This window comes from Pongo pygmaeus, chromosome 17 (genome assembly GCF_028885625.2).
Source record: "Pongo pygmaeus isolate AG05252 chromosome 17, NHGRI_mPonPyg2-v2.0_pri, whole genome shotgun sequence".
NCBI lineage: Eukaryota > Metazoa > Chordata > Mammalia > Primates > Hominidae > Pongo > Pongo pygmaeus.
This window is the reverse complement of record NC_072390.2, coordinates 63849789-63862185: the sequence shown is the minus strand read 5'-3', so window position 1 is coordinate 63862185 and position 12397 is coordinate 63849789. Positions and strand designations below refer to the sequence as shown.

The 12397-nt window shown below is 58.9% G+C and overlaps 1 long non-coding RNA gene and 1 pseudogene across 1 annotated transcript in view; one reads left to right on the top strand and one right to left on the bottom strand.

Annotated features, from left to right (window-relative positions):
• LOC129018807 (uncharacterized) overlaps positions 1-4946 on the bottom strand; it is a 30893-nt gene extending 25947 nt beyond the window's left edge. Inside the window, exons 1-3 of the long non-coding RNA XR_008495427.2 lie at positions 4910-4946; positions 4340-4427; positions 2513-2629 (exon numbers count right to left, since the gene is read on the bottom strand). This is a non-coding gene — a long non-coding RNA (uncharacterized LOC129018807). The remainder of the gene's footprint in view (positions 1-2512; positions 2630-4339; positions 4428-4909) is intronic.
• Positions 4947-7925: 2979 nt separating this feature from the next.
• LOC129018777 (uncharacterized) lies at positions 7926-9341 on the top strand (annotated as a pseudogene).
• The last annotated feature ends 3056 nt before the right edge of the window (positions 9342-12397 follow it).

The window sequence follows — 12397 nt, the reverse complement described above, 5'->3', positions numbered from 1 at the left end:
TAACGTAAGCATTTAGCACTGTGTCTAGAAATGGTAAGCCCTAAGGAAACCAGAGCTGGTGTCATCTCACAGGTTAGGAAGCCCCAGTGAGGGCGAAGGCAGGAGATCAGTGCCATCCTAAGGTCCTATGCTGTGTCCCTCTGTACTTGACATCCTCTGGCTGGCTTCCCTCATACTCACAAAACGGCTGCCACAGCTCCTGGTGTTACATCAGAGCGTGATCTCATCTGGAGTACAGTTCAGGAGTGGGGCTCCTCTCCCAGAGGCCCCTTCACATTTCCATGCCCAGGCCTGTTTCCCACACCCATTCCTAAACCATTATTGGCAAGGAGAGGAGTCCCCATCATGGCACCGAATCAGGGGCGGGGGCCACCCTACTTAGCTGCGGAGAGGAGAGTGAGTCCCAGGATATTAATCAGGCTCTGATATGGTTGGGATGTTTGTCCCCTCCAAATCTCATGTTGAAATGTGATCCCCAATGTTGGAGGTGGGGCCTGGTGGCAGGTATTGGATCATGGGGGCGGATCCCTCATGGGTGGCTTAGTGCCATTCCCTTGGGGATGAGTGAGTTCTTGCTCAGTTAGATCTGGTCGTTTAAGAGTCAGGGGCCTCCCCCCTGGCTCTCTTACTCCCTCCCTCGACATGTGATACACTGGTTCCCCCTTCGCCTTCAGCCATGACAGTAAGCTTCTTTTGGCCTCACCAGAAGCTGAGCCGATGCTGGTGCCATGCTTCCTGTACAGCCTACAGAACCATGAGCCAATCAAACCTCTATAAATTACCCAGCCTCAGGCATTCCTTTATAGCAACATGAAACAGACTAACACAGACTCTTTCAGGAAGAAGGACGGGGAAGGCAGGGATGGGCAGGTGACCAACCATAGTTTGCCCACGGGCAGAGGAGAAGGTCATAGCCAGGTGTGTAGTGAGAATCCCCATCCAGAGCCCTCCCAAGTCCCAGCTCTCAGCCCTTCAGTCAGATGAAGCTGCTCCAGAGCCAAGGGACAGTTCCCAGGACAAAGGCCAGCTCTGCCCATGGTTGGCCAAGAGGTATGGAGAGTAGACATGTCCATAGCCTTTCATGGCCTCTCCAGCCAGTCCTCAGCACCCACTACACACACACACACACACACACACACACACACACACACACACAGAGAGAGAGAGAGAGAGAGAGAGAGAGAGAGAGACTGCATGATGGAAGGTAACTTCTCCATCTCCCGGAGTCTGCTTAATAGGAAACAGGGTTTAGTTGAACAATTGATGGCAACCCGAGCCCTCAAACTGGAAACATCTGTCCTTGCCATAGCTCACCCTCCCCAATCCAGCCCCAGCCCAACTCCTGAAGGGGCCCAACCGCCTGGCCTGGGGAACTCAAAAACCTTCCAGGGATAAGAGTGGAGTCCCCAGCCTGGGAGGGGTCTGCGGGCTCCCAGCTCTCGACCCCAGCGCCTCATGCTGCCCCCACCCTGGGCCATGAGGGGACTCAGTGCTGATGGTCCCAAGGAAGCCCTGGGCTAGACTTTATCTACCCACCCCACTGGGGGCCAGGGATGAGCAGAGAGATGTCTCAGGCGAGGGGTGTAGCCTTAGCCCCCCAAGACCCTCACTCGTCCCCCTGCCTCTGCTCTGTCCGGACCACCCTTCTGTCCCATCTCCCTTGTCAGTCACTGTCCCCCTTCAAGGCCAGACTCAGCAGCTGTCCTTGCAGCCAACCCAGCTGGTCAGATGCCCCTCCCTGGGCCCACAGTATCCCAGTCAGGACCCTGACTCGATGATGTTAGGAAGCCCCTCAGGGCAGCGTCATGCCATGCGCTTCACACAGGAGCCCCGTCGCCATGCCGACATCTGTAAGGTCCCCAGGAACATCCGGACAGGAGAGGTGACCAGATGTTCCTGAGACCAAGGAGCCATGGCACAGGGTTGGGGCCACAGTGAGTTCCAAAACACGGAGGCTGATACCCACACACTTGGCTCCCTCCTGGCCACGACTGCTGCGGTAGAGACCAGGGTGCTCCCCACCTCCCCGCCCCACTGGAGAGAACCTGGCCTTGGAGTAGCTGCCTGGCTACCCAGGGACACCTGTGTGCCTGGGCTGTCACTGGACTCTCTGAGCCTCAGTTTCCCCATCTGTACCTGGAATGCCAAGCCTGTAGAAGCAGGACTGTGGAGCACAAGATGACAGATGCAAAGTGCCCGGGAAGCAGGGGATGGAGAGATGGCAGGGGCTCAGTGGTGGCGGCTGTCACTGCAGGCTGCCAGCAATATTGGTCCCGACCTGAATTCACCTGGATGACAACCTCATGGAGGGAATTTCCCCGGGTGTGTGTTGAAGAGATGCAAAGGCCAGGCAGTGGGGCGGAGCAGCACCTAAACCCCAAGAGCTCTGCCCACAGCCTGGCATGAGGGGCCTTGTGGTGGGGCTGTCTGTCTTTTGGGTGAGGGTAGAGGGAGCAGAAGAAACTGCCTGGGGCCAGAGCCTGGGTCTTAGCCACCTCTGAGGAGGACTCACCTCATTGACCAGTTTAAATCCCGCCTCCTCCAGGAAGCTGTCCTGGATCAGCCCAGCCCCAGTATCCTTCCTTCCCGGGCTCCCAAAGCTCAACCACAGTCCTGCCATTCCCGTTACCTGCCAAGCGCACAGGACAAACAAAACACCAGCGTCAGTGATGAGGAGCTGGCCCTTCCTGTGCCCGGTCTCCAGTCTGCATAATGGGGATGACATTCTTCCCTACAGACCTCAGAGGCCGTGGAGGCCAGAGGGGAGGTTGGCCCACCCTGAGGCTAGGAGGAGGCTTCCACTTGGCAGGGGGCTGTTGGCTGAGGGACGTAGAGGCTGAAGGATCTGTTGTCATTGGGAGAGGCTGGTGCCAGGGTGTGTGGAGAGGGGGGCACTCAGGGAGGTGAGTCCTGCTCAGGGTCGGTCCCGCCCAGCCACTGGCTGCACCAGTTCGAGCCCCACCAGGACAGAGCTGGCAGAGCAGGGGATGTCCAGGGCAGAGAAACATCCTCAAACCAGCCACTCCCCACCCCACAGAGAGCAGAAAGCCCCAACTCAGCCTCCTCCTGGGCGTAGAGACCAGGAAACCAGACGTGGTGAGGTGGCCATCTCAAAATGCACACGCCTTCAAAGCGGGGCTATTTTCCATGTCCTTTGGGCAATTTTAGAACAAGTTTGTAACACTGGGATGCTAATGGATGACAGTCATGCTGTGTTCATGCAGGCATCTGTGTCTGGGCACCTTCGGTGGCTGTTGCTGATACATTCTCTTGGGAGGTGGGGTGGGGAGGTGTTTCTTAAAGGACCTCCAGATTTCCTTTTAGGTTCACTGCATGTTGCAAAGGACTGAACCTTCAGGAATTGAGGGAGGGGCTACAGAGCCAGCTGGCGAGGGGGTGTGGGCAGCCCTGAGGACCCTCTGTCTGGGGGGTGGGGGTGGAAGGCACAGTCTCGTCTGAAACCACCCTTCACACACCCCTTCTCCCGGCTCCACGTGGAATCCGGGTGTATTCATGCGCTGAGGCCACCATGACAAAGTGCCACAGACAGGGCAGCTGAAACAACAGATGTGTATTTTCTGACCGTTCTGGAAGCTGGATGTCCATGATCAGGGCGTAGGCAGGGCTGGCTGCCCCTGAGACCTCTTGGAGAGGCCTTGCCTGGCTCTTGGAGCAGCTGCCCTTAGTGGTGGGGCTTGCAGACGGCCACCTTCCTGCCGCTGCCTCGCATGGTTGCCCCGGTCTGTGTCTTGTCTGTGCCCTAATCTCCTCTTCTTTTAAGGACATCTGTCATGTTGGATCAGGGCCCACCAATATGGCCTCACTTTAACTTCACTACCTCTCTTTAAAAACCCCATCTCTGGACCAGGCACAGTGGCTCATGCCTGTAACCCCATTGCTTTGGGAAGCTGAGGCCAGGAGTTTGAGACCAGCCTGGGTGACATGGTGAAACTCCATCTCTACAAAAAAATACAAAAATTACACACCCCTCATCCCAGCTACCGGGAAGGCCGAGGCAGGAGGATCTCTTGAGCCCAGGAGGTGGAGGCTGGGGAGGGCCATATCATGCCACTGCACTCCAGCCTCGGGGACAGAGTGAGGCCCTGTCTCAAAAAAACAAAAACAAAACAAACCCATCTCCAACACAATCCCATTCTGAGGTACCAGGGGTTAGGACTTCAATGGAGGAATTGGGGGGACATAATTCAGCCACAACACCAGACGCCTCTCATTACTTTGGTCTGACCCCCAGTGCTTCCCTGTTTAACCACGTTTCTTTGCTTTCCTCTTCTGTCAGGGGCCCTCCCCACTCCACACTCCCTGCTCAACATATGCCCACCCACACACAGGATGGGGGATCCGAAAGCAGCTCCTTTGCCATCCCTGCCAGCCTGAGCTTTCTTCTCACCCAGCAGAGCTGCCCATCCCTGAAGCAGAAACATGGGGTCCACTGCTCCCAGGCAGCTCTCTCCCCGTGAACTCTGATCCTGCCACCTCCTGGGGCTGAAGGCCCCGGGGTCCCCCACCAGCCCTCCAGCCTGGCCTGATTTGCACAGCCCCTCCCTGGACCATCTCTCTGCGGCACCCCAGAGGTGGCTCAGTAGACCAGGTGACCAGGACAAGGGCCGCAGGAGGTCTGGGAGGAGAGGCAGGCCAGGGCCAGGGTGCTTTGGGCTGCCGAGGAGACATCCCACAGGCCACCCAGGATGTGGTCTGCCCCGGGGACATGGATTTGGGGTCCTGTGCATGGGAGATAAGCATAAGCTAAGGTGGAGATCCTGGGGTACACCAACATTCAGGGGAGCTGGACAGAAGGGAGCTCCTTGGGGGGAACTGAGGCCCAGGCATGGAGGAGGAGGAGGGAACAGGAGGGAGGAGGGGTCATAGAAGCCAAGGGCCAGGGTATCACTGAGAAGGCTGGAACGGGGCTGAGAGGTGAAGAAAGGTCACGCAGAAATGAGCACAGTGAATTCAGCCACCCAGAGGTGCCAGGCTCCGTGGTGACAGGAGTCTCTGTGCAGGGTGGGCAGGAAGCAGGTGGCAGCTGTTTTGTTTATCAGTTACTGCATGACAAGTAACGCCAGAACTCAGCCACTTCAAACAACCGTTTTCTTATGCACCCGGATTCCGCGGTTAGGAGATTGGACAGGGCGCAGAAGGGGCAGCTTGTCCCGTCCATGATGTCTAGGGCTCACTGGCAGGTCTCCACAGCTGGGGCCAAAATGACCTGGATGTGAATGTCTTCCCTCACATCTTGGGGGGGTGACGCTGGCTGTGGTCTGGGACCTCAGCCGGGGCTGTCAGCTGGAACCTGGCCTAGGGCCTGGGATTCCTCCCAGCATGGGACCTCACAGTAGCTGGACTTGGACGTGGTGGCTCAGGGCGCCAAGCAAGTGTCCAGCACGCCAAGCCAAGGCTCCATCACCATTCACTCCAGAGCCTGAAAAGAGGGAAGGCAGCATCATAGAGGGGCTGAAGAACAGGCACCCCGGAGACAGACCGCCTGGGTTCCAATCACGCTCCAGCACGTGCTGGCTGTGGGACCTCTCAGGGCCTCCGTTTCCTTATCTATAAGATGGAGGTAATAATTGATGTTCACGCAAAGCTGTTACGAAGATTAAGCCCGTGCTGCAAGGTGGCGCCCTCAGAGCAGAGCCTGATGCATCCAGGGTCCATGCCTCACAGGTGTGTGTTGCTGGAAATAATATCCTGAGGGGAGCTCCTAAGAGGCAAGGTATGGACACACCTGTGGGAGGGGAGGCGGGAACCCAGGGAAGGGAGAGCCTGCAGCCTCGGGGGTGGGTGGTGCAAAGCCTTCCAGGGGCCAGGGCAGCCTCCACGTGCAACGTCACATTTCAGCTGTGCCTCAAAGTCCATATGGGGGGATCCAGCTTGGGGACACCATGAGCAAGGGCTTGGTCAGCCCCAAATCAAGGCAGGTTCAGAGAATGGGAAGGGGCTCCACTCAGCTGAGGCCATGGCCAGTGGAGAGGGTGGCCCCGGCCCTGGCCCAGTGGGTCCTAGTTAGGGCTGTGATGATGATTTTGATGTTTGAGAACATGTGGCAGGCCCAGCAAAGTGGCTTCAGGTCAGCTCTTCCGTTCCAAGCCCATTCCCCTGTCCCACGGTCACTCCTTTACTTCACTGTTGCCATCCTTAAACAGGGCAGAGGCAGTGTGAGCCCATTAGGACATAGGTGTGAAATAACTCCCAAGAGGCTGTGTGTAATCCCAGTACTTTGGGAGGCCATGGCGGGAGGATCATTTGAGCCCAGGAGTTCAAGACCAACCTAAGCAACATAGTGAGATCTTGCCACTAAAAAACATTTTAAAATCTAGCTGGGTGTGGTGGCACACACCTATAGTTCCGGGAGGCTGAGGCGGGAGGACTGCTTGAGCCCAGGATGTCGAGGCTACAGTGGGCTATGATCATGCCATTGTACTCCAGGCTAGGTGACAGAGCAAGACCCACCTCTTTAAAAAAAAAAAAAAAAGGCTGTGTGGACCCAAGTATGCACATGTGTGCATGTGTGTGCGTATGTGCATGTGTGTGTGCACACGCATGTGTGTGTGTCTGTGTGTAACAATCAGGGCCATCACGTTGTGGGCCAGCCAGCATGTCAAGTCTGTGTGTGGGGCGCCCTCTGCAGTTAAGCAGTGCACAACCCATGCAGCCGTACCTGGCAGCCCTGTGTGTGGACTGTGGGACCCTCTGCTAGGTAACCTCCCTGACACCAGGCCCAGGCCCCGCCTCCCAGCCCCTCATGCCCTGCCTGCGGGAGCTGCAGACCTGAGCTCACCACTCTACAGGCTCTTTTCTCTCTGGTGAGGCTGCTCCCTGGGTCTCCGGTCCTGGCGTACCCCTCCTGCAGATGCTGTGGGGACAGCAAGGTGTAGGGCGGTGTGACCTTGGCTCTGAGACTGGCTAGGCCCCTCATCTGTTACCTGAGTCATGGAATTCTCCAGAAGTGGGCAGGGCTGAGGCCTGGAGCCAGGAGAGGTGAGGTCATGGGTTGTGTCTACCATGGGCCCTGCCATCAGGCAGGGAAGGGTGTGTCCCCTCCGTGGGGCGTGGCGGCTGAACCCAGGTTTCCCGGAGCTCCTGGCTTTGACCTAAGCCCGAGCGTCCCTCCCGCAGGCCGGAGCTTTCTCGTTGGTGCTGCACCTCCATCCGGGGCTACATGTCCCCTCCACCTTTCTCACCCAACACTGGACGGCAGGGAAGCCCTGTGAGGGAAGAGGGGGTGAGTTAGGGCCCTGGGGGCTGCGTGCTGCAGATGGAGGTGGGGGACCACACTAGCTGTGCGCTTTGCCTGGAGAGGCAGGGATGGGATGTCCTGGTGAAGGGCTAGAGGGGTAGCCAGGGCCTAGCTGTGGCAGTGGGGGCGGTGGCACTGGACTCCAGTGTGGTGAACATGCCAGCCCTGGAGGGGTCTGAGCCGGGGCATGGCTTGGCAAAGGTCATGGTGGAGCCGGACAGCTGTGTGGGAGAGGAGGCGAGGCAAGGTTAGGCAGGGCCCTCACAGGCAATTGCAGCCAGGCTCTGACGACTGCAAGGGTTCCCATGCGGGATCCGGGATCCACACTGGCCAAGCCCCCCTGCCACTCTCCACACACCTCACCCTGCCTCAGTCACTCTCCCGCCAGCTCCGAAACAGAGGGGAAACTGAGGCCTCAGGAGGTAGCTCTGGGCCCCGGGTCACACAGGGATTGCAGGGGCTTGGACCCAGCTTCCCCAACTCCAGAGCCAGCACCTCTTTCCCCTTGCCTGCCACGCGGCCGCCTCTGTCCCTCCGGGTGGGATTTGGCTCCAGGTGATGGCCTCAGGCTGGGCGCCCGGGAGGACATCAGTGGAGGGGGTGGCGCGTTTTGGGGCCGAGGGGAGATGAGGAGGCTGTTTTCAGGCATGCTGAGTCTGTAGTGGGGATGACACACCCCTGTGGACATGCAGAAACCACCGGAGACATAGGTCTGGACTCGGGAGAGGCCATGACTGGGGCTTCCACTGTCAGCTCCCCAGAGGCAAGAAAGACAACTTCAGGCCACCTGAGCCTTCAGGGGATTCAGAGAGCAGAGGTGCCAGGATGGGGGAATGGGGGTAGGGTCTGTGGGTTGCCAGACTTCCACCCCAAACCACAGCAAGCCACCACCAGGGAGCCTGGTTTGGGGTCTGTGACGATCTACCGCAGGGGTGAGGGTGGAAGAGGCATGGGGCACAGGGTGAGGGGCAAAGGGCAGCCTCCCTGGGCGGAGAAGAAGGCCAGGGGTGGGGGAGTCTGCATATCCACCCAAGTCCCCTGTCCCTAGGGCCGGCCACGATTCCTCCCGCCCCAGAGCTGCTGGGGGATGCCGGGGCAGGAAGCTGGGGTGAGGGTTACAGCCAGGGCAGCCTGATGGCAAGAGAGGCCATCCCCTCCTGCCTGACACCCCACTCCTGTGTGGAGCACATTCATGGTCGTCACCCCGGTGCTGCCTGGGGACCAGCTCTTCACGCTCAGCAGTTATAGCAGGAGCCAGGCTGCTGGGACACAGTGGATGGGTGGCCTGGGGGACCTTGAAGCATTTTTCCTCACTCAGTCCCAGACTCACAGGGATCCGTGCATGTATGTGCACACACACACACATACACACACACCACACATCACACACACTCATTCACACACACACACCACACACACTCATTCACACACATACCACACATCACACACACTCATTCACTCACACCACACACCACACACATCACACATGCTCAGTCACATTCACTCACATCACCGCACATCACACACACTCATTCACTCACATTCACACTCGCTCACACACACTGACTCACTCGTACTCACACACGCGCACACACTTGCAGCCAAGATAGGGCTTATGTCATGGGACCAGGGGGACTCCAGGTGGGAAGGGGGTTCCCTGGCTGGGTGTCCTTGAGGGAAAGTTGCACTTCAGAGCTGTGGCCTGCAGCCAGAGAGGACAAAGACTGTGGAAGGTCATCCAGCCTGTCGGGCGGGCCAGGGCTGGACGGCAGAGCTGTGTCCCCCATACCCCCAGGCTCCCGGCTCATTTCCCCGCTGTTCTCCCGCCTCTGCTTCCCTTCAGGATGGCACCGCCAGGCCTGAGACACTGGTGCCCCAGAGCCCAGGCCTGGAGGGGCCCCTTGCAGGTGTGTGCCCAATGCCAGGGGCGTGACTGTGTGCTCTGGGGTGGCCCCGCCTGAGGACCCTACCCCAGAGACTGGTTCCCCAACCTGCACCCAGAACTCCAGTCCCTTGGCGGGCAGGAGTCCCCCCCGCCCCTGCCGTGGCCTGGACCATTCCCCAGCCATGTCCTGGGCGGTGAGGAGATGAACCAGACAGCCCTCTGCAGAAGGCCTGCCCCGAACGCCCCAGCTGGCGGTCCCCTGCTCACGCCTGGCTGCGGGGGTCTGAGGTGTCGGAGGAGCCGGCAGATCCTGGGGCACAGCAATCCCCGGGTTGAGGATCACTTCCCGGGACACTTCAAGTCCCTGCTCTGTCCTTTCCCAGGACGAGGACACGCCCTCTCTAGACCTCACTCCGTTTCTGCGCTGTTTAATAGAAGCCCCCTCAGGCGGCTGCTGTGGAGGTTAGATGTGAACATGCGTGGAGAGGACTTGGTAGCGCTCTCGGTAGTGGAGGCTTAGCAGATAACACCGTTAACCCCAGGCCCAGGGTACAGTGGCCTCTGTCCCTCAGCCATGGAGGCTGAGCTCAGGTCGGGGATGAGAATAAGCGAGGCCAGGGCACCCCCAGGCCAGGGATAGAGACCTGGCCCAGGTCTTTGCCACCAGGGAACCCTGCTCATCCTTGTAGGGTGCGAGGGGCAGGGTCTGCCGGAGGAGGGGCCTGCTGACCACAGCTAGGGAGATGCAGAGGTTTCCTGGGGTTACCAGCCCCCAAGGGCAAAGCCACCCCGGAGGTGGGGACATGGCGGCCCTGGAAATGAAGATGGCGGCCCTGGAAATGAAGCGAGGCTGCCTGGGCCTCTCTTCCCTCACCCTGAGCAGAGCCATTGCTTCGTAAAGACTGGCAGAGCTGCCTCAGGGCCTCTGGGCCAGCCAAGGCCTGCTGAAGGGGCCTTAGGAGCTCACGGTTGCACGAAGCCCAGCGCCTCCTGGAAAGGCCCAGACTCAGGCCCAGACCCAGGCCCCTTAGGCGTCAGGAGCTCAGCTCGGCTGCTCCTGCAGGCGCGCCTGTCCGTTCCCTCTCCTGTGTCTTCCTGGGTTCATGCCACTCCTCAGACTCCCCAGAGTGGGGGCAAAGCCCCTGCCTTGGTTTCCCCAATAGTGCCTGGCCAGGTGGGGCAGGTCTGCAGCAGGGGAATCCCCTGGGAGGGCAGCATTGTGACCTCATGGGTGGGAGTTGGGGTGGTGCAGGCGGGGACCGTGGAGGCAGCGTGGACCCTGCACCCGGATCCACCTTAGAAAGGAGCCGGCCAGGCCAGGGGCGGTGGCTCACGCCTGTAATCCCAGGACTTTGGGAGACCGAGGCGGGCGGATCACGAGGTCAAGAGATCGAGACTATCCTGGCCAATGTGCTGAAACCCCGTCTCTACTAAAAATACAAAAATTGGCTGGGTGTGGTGGCACACGCCTCTAGTCCCAGCTACTCGGGAGGCTGAGGCAGGAGAATCGCTTGAACCCGGGAGGCAGAGGTTGCAGTGAGTGAAATCACGCAACTGCACTCCAGCCTGCTGACAGAGCGAGACTCTGTCTCAAAAAAAAAAAAAGAAAGGAGCCGGCCTAACTGGGCCTTTTTGTGCTAACAGCCCTGATTTCCATGGGTTTGGTGGAGGGAGCAGGGGGCCTCCTGCTTCTTGAGATCCTCTGCCCACAGGGTGGCATCTATGGGTGGACCCTCTCCCTCCTGGGCCTCAGTTTCCTCCTCCTGCAAGTTGACACCGGCCTGGGACGCCTGGGGCCGTCCCCATGAGCACTGAGGTCATGGCTGGGAGGCCACGAGGCTCCCCCAGGAGGACGCGCCATAAATACCTCCTTGGCCTCATTATCTTCATTAGAGCCCGGGAGCCCAGGCGTGCAGAGCTGAGCAGGCAGGGCGCGTGAGTCACCTTAAAAGAATGCCCCCCTCCACACACACACACCCTGGATGTAGGAGAATGGGCTTCCAGCGCTGGAGAGGGCTCCCCCGAGTCCCCCAGCCCTTGACCCTGAGGTCTCTCCTGCTCCACCAGCCCCTCTCGCTTATCTTTTATCCCTCTCCTCCCTGAACACACAAACACACACACACACACACACACCTCTCACCTCTACCTGTAAACCCAGGGGAGGAGCATCCACTGTGTGCCACAGCCAGCTGTGACAATGCTGCCGAGGGTGCTGAGGAGCCAGGGGTGGCCTGGAGGGAGAGAGGGCTCTCCGGGTGAGGTGCCTCCTGAGGAGGAACTAGGAGAGAGGGAGAAGCCATGGGCAGAGGTAAGAAGGGGTGCTGTGCCTGGAAGGGGTACCTGGAGGTAGGCAGGGTGAGAGAGCTGGCCGAAGTGCTGGGAGTGACAGCAGCAGGGGGACAGTCCCTTCTCTGGTCCCCCACAGCTCCCTGTCTGGTCAGGCGTAGGCCCAGGCCATCAGCATGTTCTGAGCTGGTGACAAGAGACCCACAGCCACCCCAGCTTGGCCCTGCCAGCCCCTTTTCCCTCCTCAGACCCCGTGTATCTGAGGCTGTGAACTGACAGCTTTCCCTCCCTCCATTGTTGGTTCCTCTCTCAGCCCTCCTCAGTCTTCCCCCACCTCACCCCCTTCCAGGCTGTGTCCACTCACAGGCCAGGGCACTGGGCCCTGCCCCAGCCCCAAGAGCCTCAGGGCTGTGATGGGTTTTTATTTTTATTTTTGGTGTGGGAGGGTATACGTTCACGGAGACAAAACTCTCCCCTTCTGAGACTTGAGTGGGAAGACTCCCCTTCTGAGACTTGAGACGGAGGACAAGACGGGTCACCTCTGGGGAGGAGGCAAGGGGTGTGGGGGTAGCACTGAGTGCCTCATGCAGGGATCAGACAAGCCTGAGCAGGGGAGGGGCCGTGTGCCCTCCTGCCATCTCTTAAATATTCTTATGACATGATGATAGCTTAAAACCTTTTGTGATAAAACCACTCAAGAAACTACGAACAGACGGGAACTTCCTCAATCCCATAAAAGATTTCTATGAAAACACATCACTAACACAGTACTTAGTGGTGCAAGACCGGATGCTTCTCCCTTAAGAGCAGGAACAAGGCAGGGTGTCCCCATCACAACTTCTGCTCAACACGGTGCTGGAGGTTCCAGCCAGGGTGATCAGGCAAGAAAAGAAGTAAAAGGCCTCCAGATTAAAAAGGAAGAAGTAAGGCCGGGCACGGTAGCTCACACCTGTAATTCCACCACTTTG